The sequence below is a fragment of the Oncorhynchus mykiss genome, chromosome 29, assembly GCF_057628025.1.
Source record: "Oncorhynchus mykiss isolate SJ-2025 chromosome 29, ASM5762802v1, whole genome shotgun sequence".
NCBI lineage: Eukaryota > Metazoa > Chordata > Actinopteri > Salmoniformes > Salmonidae > Oncorhynchus > Oncorhynchus mykiss.
Genome location: NC_143050.1, coordinates 7132501 through 7145160, shown reverse-complemented (window position 1 = coordinate 7145160; position 12660 = coordinate 7132501). Strand labels below are relative to the sequence as shown.

General features: G+C 38.8%; 1 protein-coding gene across 11 annotated transcripts in view; it reads right to left on the bottom strand.

Moving 5' to 3' along the window:
- postna (periostin, osteoblast specific factor a) overlaps window positions 1–12660 on the bottom strand; it is an 86060-nt gene that overhangs the window by 20349 nt on the left and 53051 nt on the right. The gene's annotated exons all lie outside the window — the stretch shown is intronic.

Sequence of the window (12660 nt, the reverse complement as noted above, 5' to 3'; positions counted from 1 at the left end):
CCCAGTGCTACAGCATCTATAATAATTCGGCCCAGTGCTACAGCATCTATAATAAAGGGGCCCAGTGCTACAGCATCTATAATAAAGGGGCCCAGTGCTACAGCATCTATAATAAAGGGGCCCAGTGCTACAGCATCTATAATAAAGGGGCCCAGTGCTACAGCATCTATAATAAAGGGAGCAGCAGCATCTATAATAAAGGGGCCCAGTGCTACAGCATCTATAATAAAGGGGCCCAGTGCTACAGCATCTATAATAAAGGGACCCAGTGCTACAGCATCTATAATGAAGGGGCCCAGTGCTACAGCATCTATAATAAAGGGACCCAGTGCTACAGCATCTATAATAAAGGGGCCCAGTGCTACAGCATCTATAATGAAGGGGCCCAGTGCTACAGCATTTATAATAAAGGGGCCCAGTGCTACAGCATCTATAATAAAGGGACCCAGTGCTACAGCATCTATAATAATGGGGCCCAGTGCTACAGCATCTATAATAAAGGGGCCCAGTGCTACAGCATCTATAATAAAGGGGCCCAGTGCTACAGCATCTATAATAAAGGGACCCAGTGCTACAGCATCTATATTAAAGGGAGCAGCAGCATCTATAATAAAGGGGCCCAGTGCTACAGCATCTTTAATAAAGGGGCCCAGTGCTACAGCATCTATAATGAAGGGGCCCAGTGCTACAGCTTCTATAATAAAGGGGCCCAGTGCTACAGCATCTATAATAAAGGGGCCCAGTGCTACAGCATCTATAATAAAGGGACCCAGTGCTACAGCATCTATAATAAAGGGGCCCAGTGCTACAGCATCTATAATGAAGGGGCCCAGTGCTACAGCTTCTATAATAAAGGGGCCCAGTGCTACAGCATCTATAATAAAGGGGCCCAGTGCTTCAGCATCTATAATAAAGGGGCCCAGTGCTACAGCATCTATAATAAAGGGGCCCAGTGCTACAGCATCTATAATAAAGGGGCCCAGTGCTACAGCATCTATAATAAAGGGGCCCAGTGCTACAGCATCTATAATAAAGGGGCCCAGTGCTACAGCATCTATAATAAAGGGGCCCAGTGCTACAGCATCTATAATAAAGGGAGCAGCAGCATCTATAATAAAGGGGCCCAGTGCTACAGCATCTATAATAAAGGGAGCAGCAGCATCTATAATAAAGGGGCCCAGTGCTACAGCATCTATAATAAAGGGAGCAGCAGCATCTATAATAAAGGGGCCCAGTGCTACAGCATCTATAATAAAGGGGCCCAGTGCTACAGCATCTATAATAAAGGGAGCAGCAGCATCTATAATAAAGGGGCCCAGTGCTACAGCATCTATAATAAAGGGGCCCAGTGCTACAGCATCTATAATAAAGGGGCCCAGTGCTACAGCATCTATAATAAAGGGGCCCAGTGCTACAGCATCTATAATAAAGGGGCCCAGTGCTACAGCATCTATAATAAAGGGGCCCAGTGCTACAGCATCTATAATAAAGGGAGCAGCAGCATCTATAATAAAGGGGCCCAGTGCTACAGCATCTATAATAAAGGGAGCAGCAGCATCTATAATAAAGGGGCCCAGTGCTACAGCATCTATAATAAAGGGAGCAGCAGCATCTATAATAAAGGGGCCCAGTGCTACAGCATCTATAATAAAGGGGCCCAGTGCTACAGCATCTATAATAAAGGGAGCAGCAGCATCTATAATAAAGGGGCCCAGTGCTACAGCATCTATAATAAAGGGGCCCAGTGCTACAGCATCTATAATAAAGGGAGCAGCAGCATCTATAATAAAGGGGCCCAGTGCTACAGCATCTATAATAAAGGGAGCAGCAGCATCTATAATAAAGGGGCCCAGTGCTACAGCATCTATAATAAAGGGGCCCAGTGCTACAGCATCTATAATAAAGGGGCCCAGTGCTACAGCATCTATAATAAAGGGGCCCAGTGCTACAGCTTCTATAATAAAGGGACCCAGTGCTACAGTATCTATAATAAAGGGGCCCAGTGCTACAGCATCTATAATAAAGGGGCCCAGTGCTACAGCATCTATAATAAAGGGGCCCAGTGCTACAGCATCTATAATAAAGGGGCCCAGTGCTACAGCATCTATAATAAAGGGACCCAGTGCTACAGCATCTATAATAAAGGGGCCCAGTGCTACAGCATCTATAATAAAGGGACCCAGCGCTACAGCATCTATAATAAAGGGGCCCAGTGCTACAGCATCTATAATAAAGGGACCCAGTCATACAGCATCTATAATGAAGGGGCCCAGTGCTACAGCATCTATAATAAAGGGGCCCAGTGCTACAGCATCTATAATAAAGGGAGCAGCAGCATCTATAATAAAGGGGCCCAGTGCTACAGCATCTATAATAAAGGGAGCAGCAGCATCTATAATAATGGGGCCCAGTGCTACAGCATCTATAATAAAGGGAGCAGCAGCATCTATAATAAAGGGACCCAGTGCTACAGCATCTATAATAAAGGGGCCCAGTGCTACAGCATCTATAATAAAGGGGCCTAGTGCTACAGCATCTATAATAAAGGGGCCCAGTGCTACAGCATCTATAATAAAGGGTCCCAGTGCTACAGCATCTATAATAAAGGGGCCCAGTGCTACAGCATCTATAATAAAGGGGCCCAGTGCTACAGCATCTATAATAAAGGGGCCCAGTGCTACAGCTTCTATAATAAAGGGACCCAGTGCTACAGTATCTATAATAAAGGGGCCCAGTGCTACAGCATCTATAATAAAGGGGCCCAGTGCTACAGCATCTATAATAAAGGGGCCCAGTGCTACAGCATCTATAATAAAGGGACCCAGTGCTACAGTATCTATAATAAAGGGGCCCAGTGCTACAGCATCTATAATAAAGGGGCCCAGTGCTACAGCATCTATAATAAAGGGGCCCAGTGCTACAGCATCTATAATAAAGGGGCCCAGTGCTACAGCATCTATAATAAAGGGACCCAGTGCTACAGCATCTATAATAAAGGGGCCCAGTGCTACAGCATCTATAATAAAGGGGCCCAGTGCTACAGCATCTATAATAAAGGGACCCAGTGCTACAGCATCTATAATAAAGGGGCCCAGTGCTACAGCATCTATAATAAAGTGGCCCAGTGCTACAGCATCTATAATAAAGGGGCCCAGTGCTACAGCATCTATAATAAAGGGGCCCAGTGCTACAGCATCTATAATAAAGGGGCCCAGTGCTACAGCATCTATAATAAAGGGACCCAGTGCTACAGCATCTATAATAAAGGGGCCCAGTGCTACAGCATCTATAATGAAGGGGCCCAGTGCTACAGCATCTATAATAAAGGGACCCAGTGCTACAGCATCTATAATAAAGGGGCCCAGTGCTACAGCATCTATAATAAAGGGACCCAGTGCTACAGCATCTATAATAAAGGGGCCCAGTGCTACAGCATCTATAATGAAGGGGCCCAGTGCTACAGCATCTATAATAAAGGGACCCAGTGCTACAGCATCTATAATAAAGGGGCCCAGTGCTAAAGCATCTATAATAAAGGGACCCAGTGCTACAGCATCTTTAATAAAGGGGCCCAGTGCTAAAGCATCTATAATAAAGGGGCCCAGTGCTACAGCATCTATAATAAAGGGGCCCAGTGCTACAGCATCTATAATAAAGGGGCCCAGTGCTACAGCATCTATAATAAAGGGGCCCAGTGCTACAGCATCTATAATAAAGGGGCCCAGTGCTACAGCATCTATAATAAAGGGGCCCAGTGCTACAGCATCTATAATAAAGGGGCCCAGTGCAACAGCATAAATCAGGGAGAATGACAGTATTCATTGGAGTCATAAATAGCTGACGGCTGACACATGTAAACTGTCATCAAAGCGTCTGAGGCTCCCTCCACCTCTCTGAGGTCTATGGCTGTGTGGCAGTTAATGTCTACCGCTAATCACTTCCATGGTTCGGCTCCACGCTGTACTGTCAATCAGGCACTGGTCTTCTCTCTCTCACTACAGAATGTAGTGGAGGTGCTTTTGGAGATCTAACGCTACTCTCAGTAGTTACTGTTAGACTCGTATCAAATCAAATCAAATTTTATTTGTCACATACACATGGTTAGCAGATGTTAATGCGAGTGTAGCGAAATGCTTGTGCTTCTAGTTCCGACAATGCAGTAATAACAAGTAATCTAACTAACAATTCCAAAACTACTGTCTTGTACACAGTGTAAGGGGATAAAGAATATGTACATAAGGATATATGAATGAGTGATGGTACAGAGCAGCATAGGCAAGATACAGTAGATGGTATCGAGTACAGTATGTACAAATCAGATGAGTATGTAAACAAAGTGGCATAGTTTAAAGTGGCTAGTGATACATGTATTACATAAGGATACAGTCGATGATATAGAGTACAGTATATACGTATGCACAGTCATATACCACCTTCAGACTGATATACCACCTTCAGACTGATATACCACCTTCAGACTGATATACCACCTTCAGACTGATATACCACCTTCAGACTAATATACCACCTCCAGACTGATATACCACCTTCAGACTAATATACCACCTCCAGACTCATATAACTTGAGATGAGCTGTGCTGAGGTGAGACGAGCTGTGCTGAGGTGAGACAGGCTTTGCTGAGGTGAGACAGGCTTTGCTGAGGTGAGACAGGCTTTGCTGAGGTGAAACGAGCTTTGCTGAGATGTATCGCCTTGGGCCACATCGCATTTCCACATCTTTCCTTTCCCAAAAAGTGGGCAAATGTCTTTTAACTACAGACATAATTTGTTCTTGTCAGGTACCTTGGGCAGGCTGTGAGCAGACAGTTGGCTACGCTAATTCTTCTGCACTTGACTGTCATTGCCAGCCACAGCTCCAGCTGCAGTCTGTTAACACACACTAATGAGCAGTAATAAGCATGGCCAGCCAGGGAGACACTAATGAGTGTGTGTGTGTGTGTGTGTGTGTGTGTGTGTGTGTGTGTGTGTGTGTGTGTGTGTGTGTGTGTGTGTGTGTGTGTGTGTGCGTGTGTGTGTGTGTGTGTGTGTGAGACACTAATGATGTACTAACAGGGTAATGTAAAGGTGCTGAAGGGTTCTGCCAAAGCAACCTATTCTGGCATGTGAGTGTGTTGCATGGATTTTGTGGTGTGTGTATGTGTGTGTGTGTGTGTGTGTGTGTGTGTGTGTGTGTGTGTGTGTGTGTGTGTGTGTGTGTGTGTGTGCGTGCGTGCGTGCGTAAATCCTTCATCGTTCATTACAAACCCAGCAGAGACAGACTGAAGCCCAAACAACCATATTCACCGTAAAACGAGTTACCGTTGCCTTCCCACGAAGCACACAGAAGAACAAATAAGGACCCCCGCCAATTATAAAAACAGAGCACAACTTTCAGAGGCACAGACCTCTACAAACCACCATTGGCTGAACAGCACTCAACCTGATATAAAACCTCAGCTAGAGTTCTCTGGGTGCATTTTTAAAGAGGCGTCTGTAATTTAAACAATAACAATGCAGATAACATTTATAAGTTATATTCTTCTAGAATCACTGGGTACATATCATTCATTTAGAAGTTTAAAGAAAAATGGGTGCAGCAATCACAGATTGTCCCTTTGATGAGAGGCAGACAGTCTCTCTCACTTCCTACTTAGCCTTCACCAAACTGCTTATCCTCAAAGCGATGTTACCCAATACAGAGAGCCAGGCTTATGCTAGATTGGGCCCAGGTCCAACATGACAGATACTGGCCAAGTGTATCCGCATCTACTAACGAAACAGTGACAGTTCAATTACCTCATCAACAAGAGACCTGATTAATGAACATAAACGGAGTCCAGTATTACATACGGAAAAACATAGAGATTTAGGGAGGCAGAGGAAGTAGTTTATCAGGGCAGCAATGAAGAACTGAAACACCCAGTCTTTGCCTTTGGTAGATACTGTACCACAGAGATATTATACATGAGTGTAATAGAACTGAATAGAGATATTAAACAGGATAGTAATAGGACTGAATGTAGATATTATACAGGAGTGTAATAGGACAGAATATAGTTATTATACAGGAGTGTAATAGGACTGAATAGAGTTATTATACAGGATAGTAATAGGACTGAATGTAGATATTATACAGGAGTGTAATAGGACAGAATATGGTTATTATACAGGAGTGTAATAGGACTGAATAGAGTTATTATACAGGATAATAATAGGACTGAATGTAGATATTATACAGGAGTGTAATAGGACTGACTAGAGATATTATATAGGAGTGTAATAGGACTGATTAGAGATATTATACAGGAGTGTAATAGGACTGACTAGAGATATTATATAGGAGTGTAATAGGACAGATTAGAGATATTATACAGGAGAGTAATATGACTAATTAGAGATATTATACAGGAGTGTAATAGGACTAATTAGAGATATTATATAGGAGTGTAATAAGACTGATTAGAGATATTATACAGGAGTGTAATAGGACTGACTAGAGATATTATACATGAGTGTAATAGGACTGACTAGAGATATTATACAGGAGTGAAATAGGACTGACTAGAGATATTATATAGGAGTGTAATAGGACTGATTAGAGATATTATACAGGAGTGTAATAGGACTGAATGTAGATATTATACAGGAGTGTAATAGGACAGAATATAGTTATTATACAGGATAGTAATAGGACTGAATGTAGATATTATACAGGAGTGTAATAGGACAGAATATAGTTATTATACAGGAGTGTAATAGGACTGAATAGAGTTATTATACAGGATAGTAATAGGACTGAATGTAGATATTATACAGGAGTGTAATAGGACAGAATATAGTTATTATACAGGAGTGTAATAGGACTGAATAGAGTTATTATACAGGATAATAATAGGACTGAATGTAGATATTATACAGGAGTGTAATAGGACTGACTAGAGATATTATATAGGAGTGTAATAGGACTGATTAGAGATATTATACAGGAGTGTAATAGGACTGACTAGAGATATTATATAGGAGTGTAATAGGACAGATTAGAGATATTATACAGGAGAGTAATATGACTAATTAGAGATATTATACAGGAGTGTAATAAGACTGATTAGAGATATTATACAGGAGTGTAATAGGACTGACTAGAGATATTATACATGAGTGTAATAGGACTGACTAGAGATATTATACAGGAGTGAAATAGGACTGACTAGAGATATTATATAGGAGTGTAATAGGACTGATTAGAGATATTATACAGGAGTGTAATAGGACTGACTAGATATATTATATAGGAGTGTAATAGGACAGATTAGAGATATTATACAGGAGAGTAATAGGACTAATTAGAGATAATATACAGGAGTGTAATAGGACTAATTAGAGATATTATATAGGAGTGTAATAAGACTGATTAGAGATATTATACAGGAGTGTAATAGGACTGACTAGAGATATTATACATGAGTGTAATAGGACTGACTAGAGATATTATACAGGAGTGAAATAGGACTGACTAGAGATATTATACAGGAGTGTAATAGGACTGACTAGAGATATTATACATGAGTGTAATAGGACTGACTAGAGATATTATACAGGAGTGAAATAGGACTGAATAGAGATATTATACAGGAGTGTAATAGGACTGACTAGAGATATTATACAGGAGTGTAATAGGACTGAATGTAGATATTATACAGGAGTGTAATAGGACTGACTAGAGATATTATACAGGAGTGTAATAGGACTGACTAGAGATATTATACAGGAGTGTAATAGGACTGAATGTAGATATTATACAGGAGTGTAATAGGACTGACTAGAGATATTATACAGGAGTGTAATAGGACTGACTAGAGATATTATACAGGAGTGAAATAGGACTGACTAGAGATATTATACAGGAGTGTAATAGGACTGACTAGAGATATTATACAGGAGTGTAATAGGACTGACTAGAGATATTATACAGGAGTGTAATAGGACTGACTAGAGATATTATACAGGAGTGTAATAGGACTGATTAGAGATATTATACAGGAGTGTAATAGGACTGACTAGAGATATTATACAGGAGTGTAATAGGACTGAATGTAGATATTATACAGGAGTGTAATAGGACTGAATGTAGATATTATACAGGAGTGTAATAGGACTGACTAGAGATATTATACAGGAGTGTAATAGGACTGACTAGAGATATTATACAGGAGTGTAATAGGACTGACTAGATATATTATACAGGAGTGTAATAGGACTGAATGTAGATATTATACAGGAGTGTAATAGGACTGACTAGAGATATTATACAGGAGTGTAATAGGACTGACTAGAGATATTATACAGGAGTGTAATAGGACTGACTAGAGATATTATACAGGAGTGTAATAGGACTGACTAGAGATATTATACAGGAGTGTAATAGGACAGATTAGAGATATTATACAGGAGTGTAATAGGACTGACTAGAGATATTATACAGGAGTGTAATAGGACTGACTAGAGATATTATACAGGAGTGTAATAGGACTGACTAGAGATATTATACAGGAGTGTAATAGGACTGACTAGAGATATTATACAGGAGTGTAATAGGACTGAATGTAGATATTATACAGGAGTGTAATAGGACTGACTAGAGATATTATACAGGAGTGTAATAGGACTGACTAGAGATATTATACAGGAGTGTAATAGGACTGACTAGAGATATTATACAGGAGTGTAATAGGACTGAATGTAGATATTATACAGGAGTGTAATAGGACAGATTAAAGATATTATACAGGAGTGTAATAGGACTGACTAGAGATATTATACAGGAGTGTAATAGGACTGACTAGAGATATTATACAGGAGTGTAATAGGACTGACTAGAGATATTATACAGGAGTGTAATAGGACAGATTAGAGATATTATACAGGAGTGTAATAGGACTGACTAGAGATATTATACAGGAGTGTAATAGGACTGACTAGAGATATTATACAGGAGTGTAATAGGACTGACTAGAGATATTATACAGGAGTGTAATAGGACTGACTAGAGACATTATATAGGAGTGTAATAGGACAGATTAGAGATATTATACAGGAGTGTAATAGGACTGACTAGAGATATTATACAGGAGTGTAATAGGACTGACTAGAGATATTATACAGGAGTGTAATAGGACTGAATGTAGATATTATACAGGAGTGTAATAGGACTGACTAGAGATATTATACAGGAGTGTAATAGGACTGACTAGAGATATTATACAGGAGTGAAATAGGACTGACTAGAGATATTATACAGGAGTGTAATAGGACTGACTAGAGATATTATACAGGAGTGTAATAGGACTGACTAGAGATATTATACAGGAGTGTAATAGGACTGACTAGAGATATTATACAGGAGTGTAATAGGACTGATTAGAGATATTATACAGGAGTGTAATAGGACTGACTAGAGATATTATACAGGAGTGTAATAGGACTGAATGTAGATATTATACAGGAGTGTAATAGGACTGAATGTAGATATTATACAGGAGTGTAATAGGACTGACTAGAGATATTATACAGGAGTGTAATAGGACTGACTAGAGATATTATACAGGAGTGTAATAGGACTGACTAGAGATATTATACAGGAGTGTAATAGGACTGAATGTAGATATTATACAGGAGTGTAATAGGACTGACTAGAGATATTATACAGGAGTGTAATAGGACTGACTAGAGATATTATACAGGAGTGTAATAGGACTGACTAGAGATATTATACAGGAGTGTAATAGGACTGACTAGAGATATTATACAGGAGTGTAATAGGACAGATTAGAGATATTATACAGGAGTGTAATAGGACTGACTAGAGATATTATACAGGAGTGTAATAGGACTGACTAGAGATATTATACAGGAGTGTAATAGGACTGACTAGAGATATTATACAGGAGTGTAATAGGACTGACTAGAGATATTATACAGGAGTGTAATAGGACTGAATGTAGATATTATACAGGAGTGTAATAGGACTGACTAGAGATATTATACAGGAGTGTAATAGGACTGACTAGAGATATTATACAGGAGTGTAATAGGACTGACTAGAGATATTATACAGGAGTGTAATAGGACTGAATGTAGATATTATACAGGAGTGTAATAGGACAGATTAAAGATATTATACAGGAGTGTAATAGGACTGACTAGAGATATTATACAGGAGTGTAATAGGACTGACTAGAGATATTATACAGGAGTGTAATAGGACTGACTAGAGATATTATACAGGAGTGTAATAGGACAGATTAGAGATATTATACAGGAGTGTAATAGGACTGACTAGAGATATTATACAGGAGTGTAATAGGACTGACTAGAGATATTATACAGGAGTGTAATAGGACTGACTAGAGATATTATACAGGAGTGTGATAGGACTGACTAGAGATATTATACAGGAGTGTAATAGGACTGACTAGAGACATTATATAGGAGTGTAATAGGACAGATTAGAGATATTATACAGGAGTGTAATAGGACTGACTAGAGATATTATACAGGAGTGTAATAGGACTGACTAGAGATATTATACAGGAGTGTAATAGGACTGACTAGAGATATTATATAGGAGTGTAATAGGACAGATTAGAGATATTATACAGGAGTGTAATAGGACTGACTAGAGATATTATACAGGAGTGTAATAGGACTGACTAGAGATATTATACAGGAGTGTAATAGGACTGACTAGAGATATTATACAGAAATGTAATAGGACTGACTAGAGATATTATACAGGAGTGTAATAGGACTGACTAGAGATATTATATAGGAGTGTAATAGGACAGATTAGAGATATTATACAGGAGTGTAATAGGACTGACTAGAGATATTATACAGGAGTGTAATAGGACTGACTAGAGATATTATACAGGAGTGTAATAGGACTGACTAGAGATATTATATAGAAGTGTAATAGGACAGATTAGAGATATTATACAGGAGTGTAATAGGACTGACTAGAGATATTATTCAGGAGTGTAATAGGACTGACTAGAGATATTATACAGGAGTGTAATAGGACTGACTAGAGATATTATACAGGAGTGTAATAGGACTGACTAGAGATATTATACAGGAGTGTAATAGGACTGACTAGAGATATTATACAGGAGTGTAATAGGACTGACTAGAGATATTATACAGGAGTGTAATAGGACTGACTAGAGATATTAAACAGGAGTGTAATAGGACTGACTAGAGATATTATACAGGAGTGTAATAGGACAGATTAGAGATATTATACAGGAGTGTAATAGGACTGACTAGAGATATTAAACAGGAGTGTAATAGGACTGACTAGAGATATTATATAGGAGTGTAATAGGACTGACTAGAGATATTATACAGGAGTGTAATAGGACTGACTAGAGATATTATACAGGAGTGTAATAGGACTGACTAGAGATATTATACAGGAGTGTAATAGGACAGATTAGAGATATTATACAGGAGTGTAATAGGACTGACTAGAGATATTATACAGGAGTGTAATAGGACTGACTAGAGATATTATACAGGAGTGTAATAGGACTGACTAGAGATATTATACAGGAGTGTAATAGGACTGACTAGAGATATTATACAGGAGTGTAATAGGACTGACTAGAGATATTATACAGGAGTGTAATAGGACTGACTAGAGATATTATACAGGAGTGTAATAGGACTGACTAGAGATATTATACAGGAGTGTAATAGGACTGACTAGAGATATTATACAGGAGTGTAATAGGACTGACTAGAGATATTATACAGGAGTGTAATAGGACTGACTAGAGATATTATACAGGAGTGTAATAGGACTGATTAGAGATATTATATAGGAGTGTAATAGGACAGATTAGAGATATTATACAGGAGTGTAATAGGACTGACTAGAGATATTATACAGGAGTGTAATAGGACTGACTAGAGATATTATACAGGAGTGTAATAGGACTGACTAGAGATATTATACAGAAATGTAATAGGACTGACTAGAGATATTATACAGGAGTGTAATAGGACTGATTAGAGATATTATACAGGAGTGTAATAGGACTGACTAGAGATATTATACAGAAATGTAATAGGACTGACTAGAGATATTATACAGGAGTGTAATAGGACTGACTAGAGATATTATATAGGAGTGTAATAGGACAGATTAGAGATATTATACAGGAGTGTAATAGGACTGACTAGAGATATTATACAGGAGTGTAATAGGACTGACTAGAGATATTATACAGGAGTGTAATAGGACTGACTAGAGATATTATATAGGAGTGTAATAGGACAGATTAGAGATATTATACAGGAGTGTAATAGGACTGACTAGAGATATTATTCAGGAGTGTAATAGGACTGACTAGAGATATTATACAGGAGTGTAATAGGACTGACTAGAGATATTATACAGGAGTGTAATAGGACTGACTAGAGATATTATACAGGAGTGTAATAGGACTGACTAGAGATATTATACAGGAGTGTAATAGGACTGACTAGAGATATTATACAGGAGTGTAATAGGACTGACTAGAGATATTAAACAGGAGTGTAATAGGACTGACTAGAGATATTATACAGGAGTGTAATAGGACAGATTAGAGATATTAT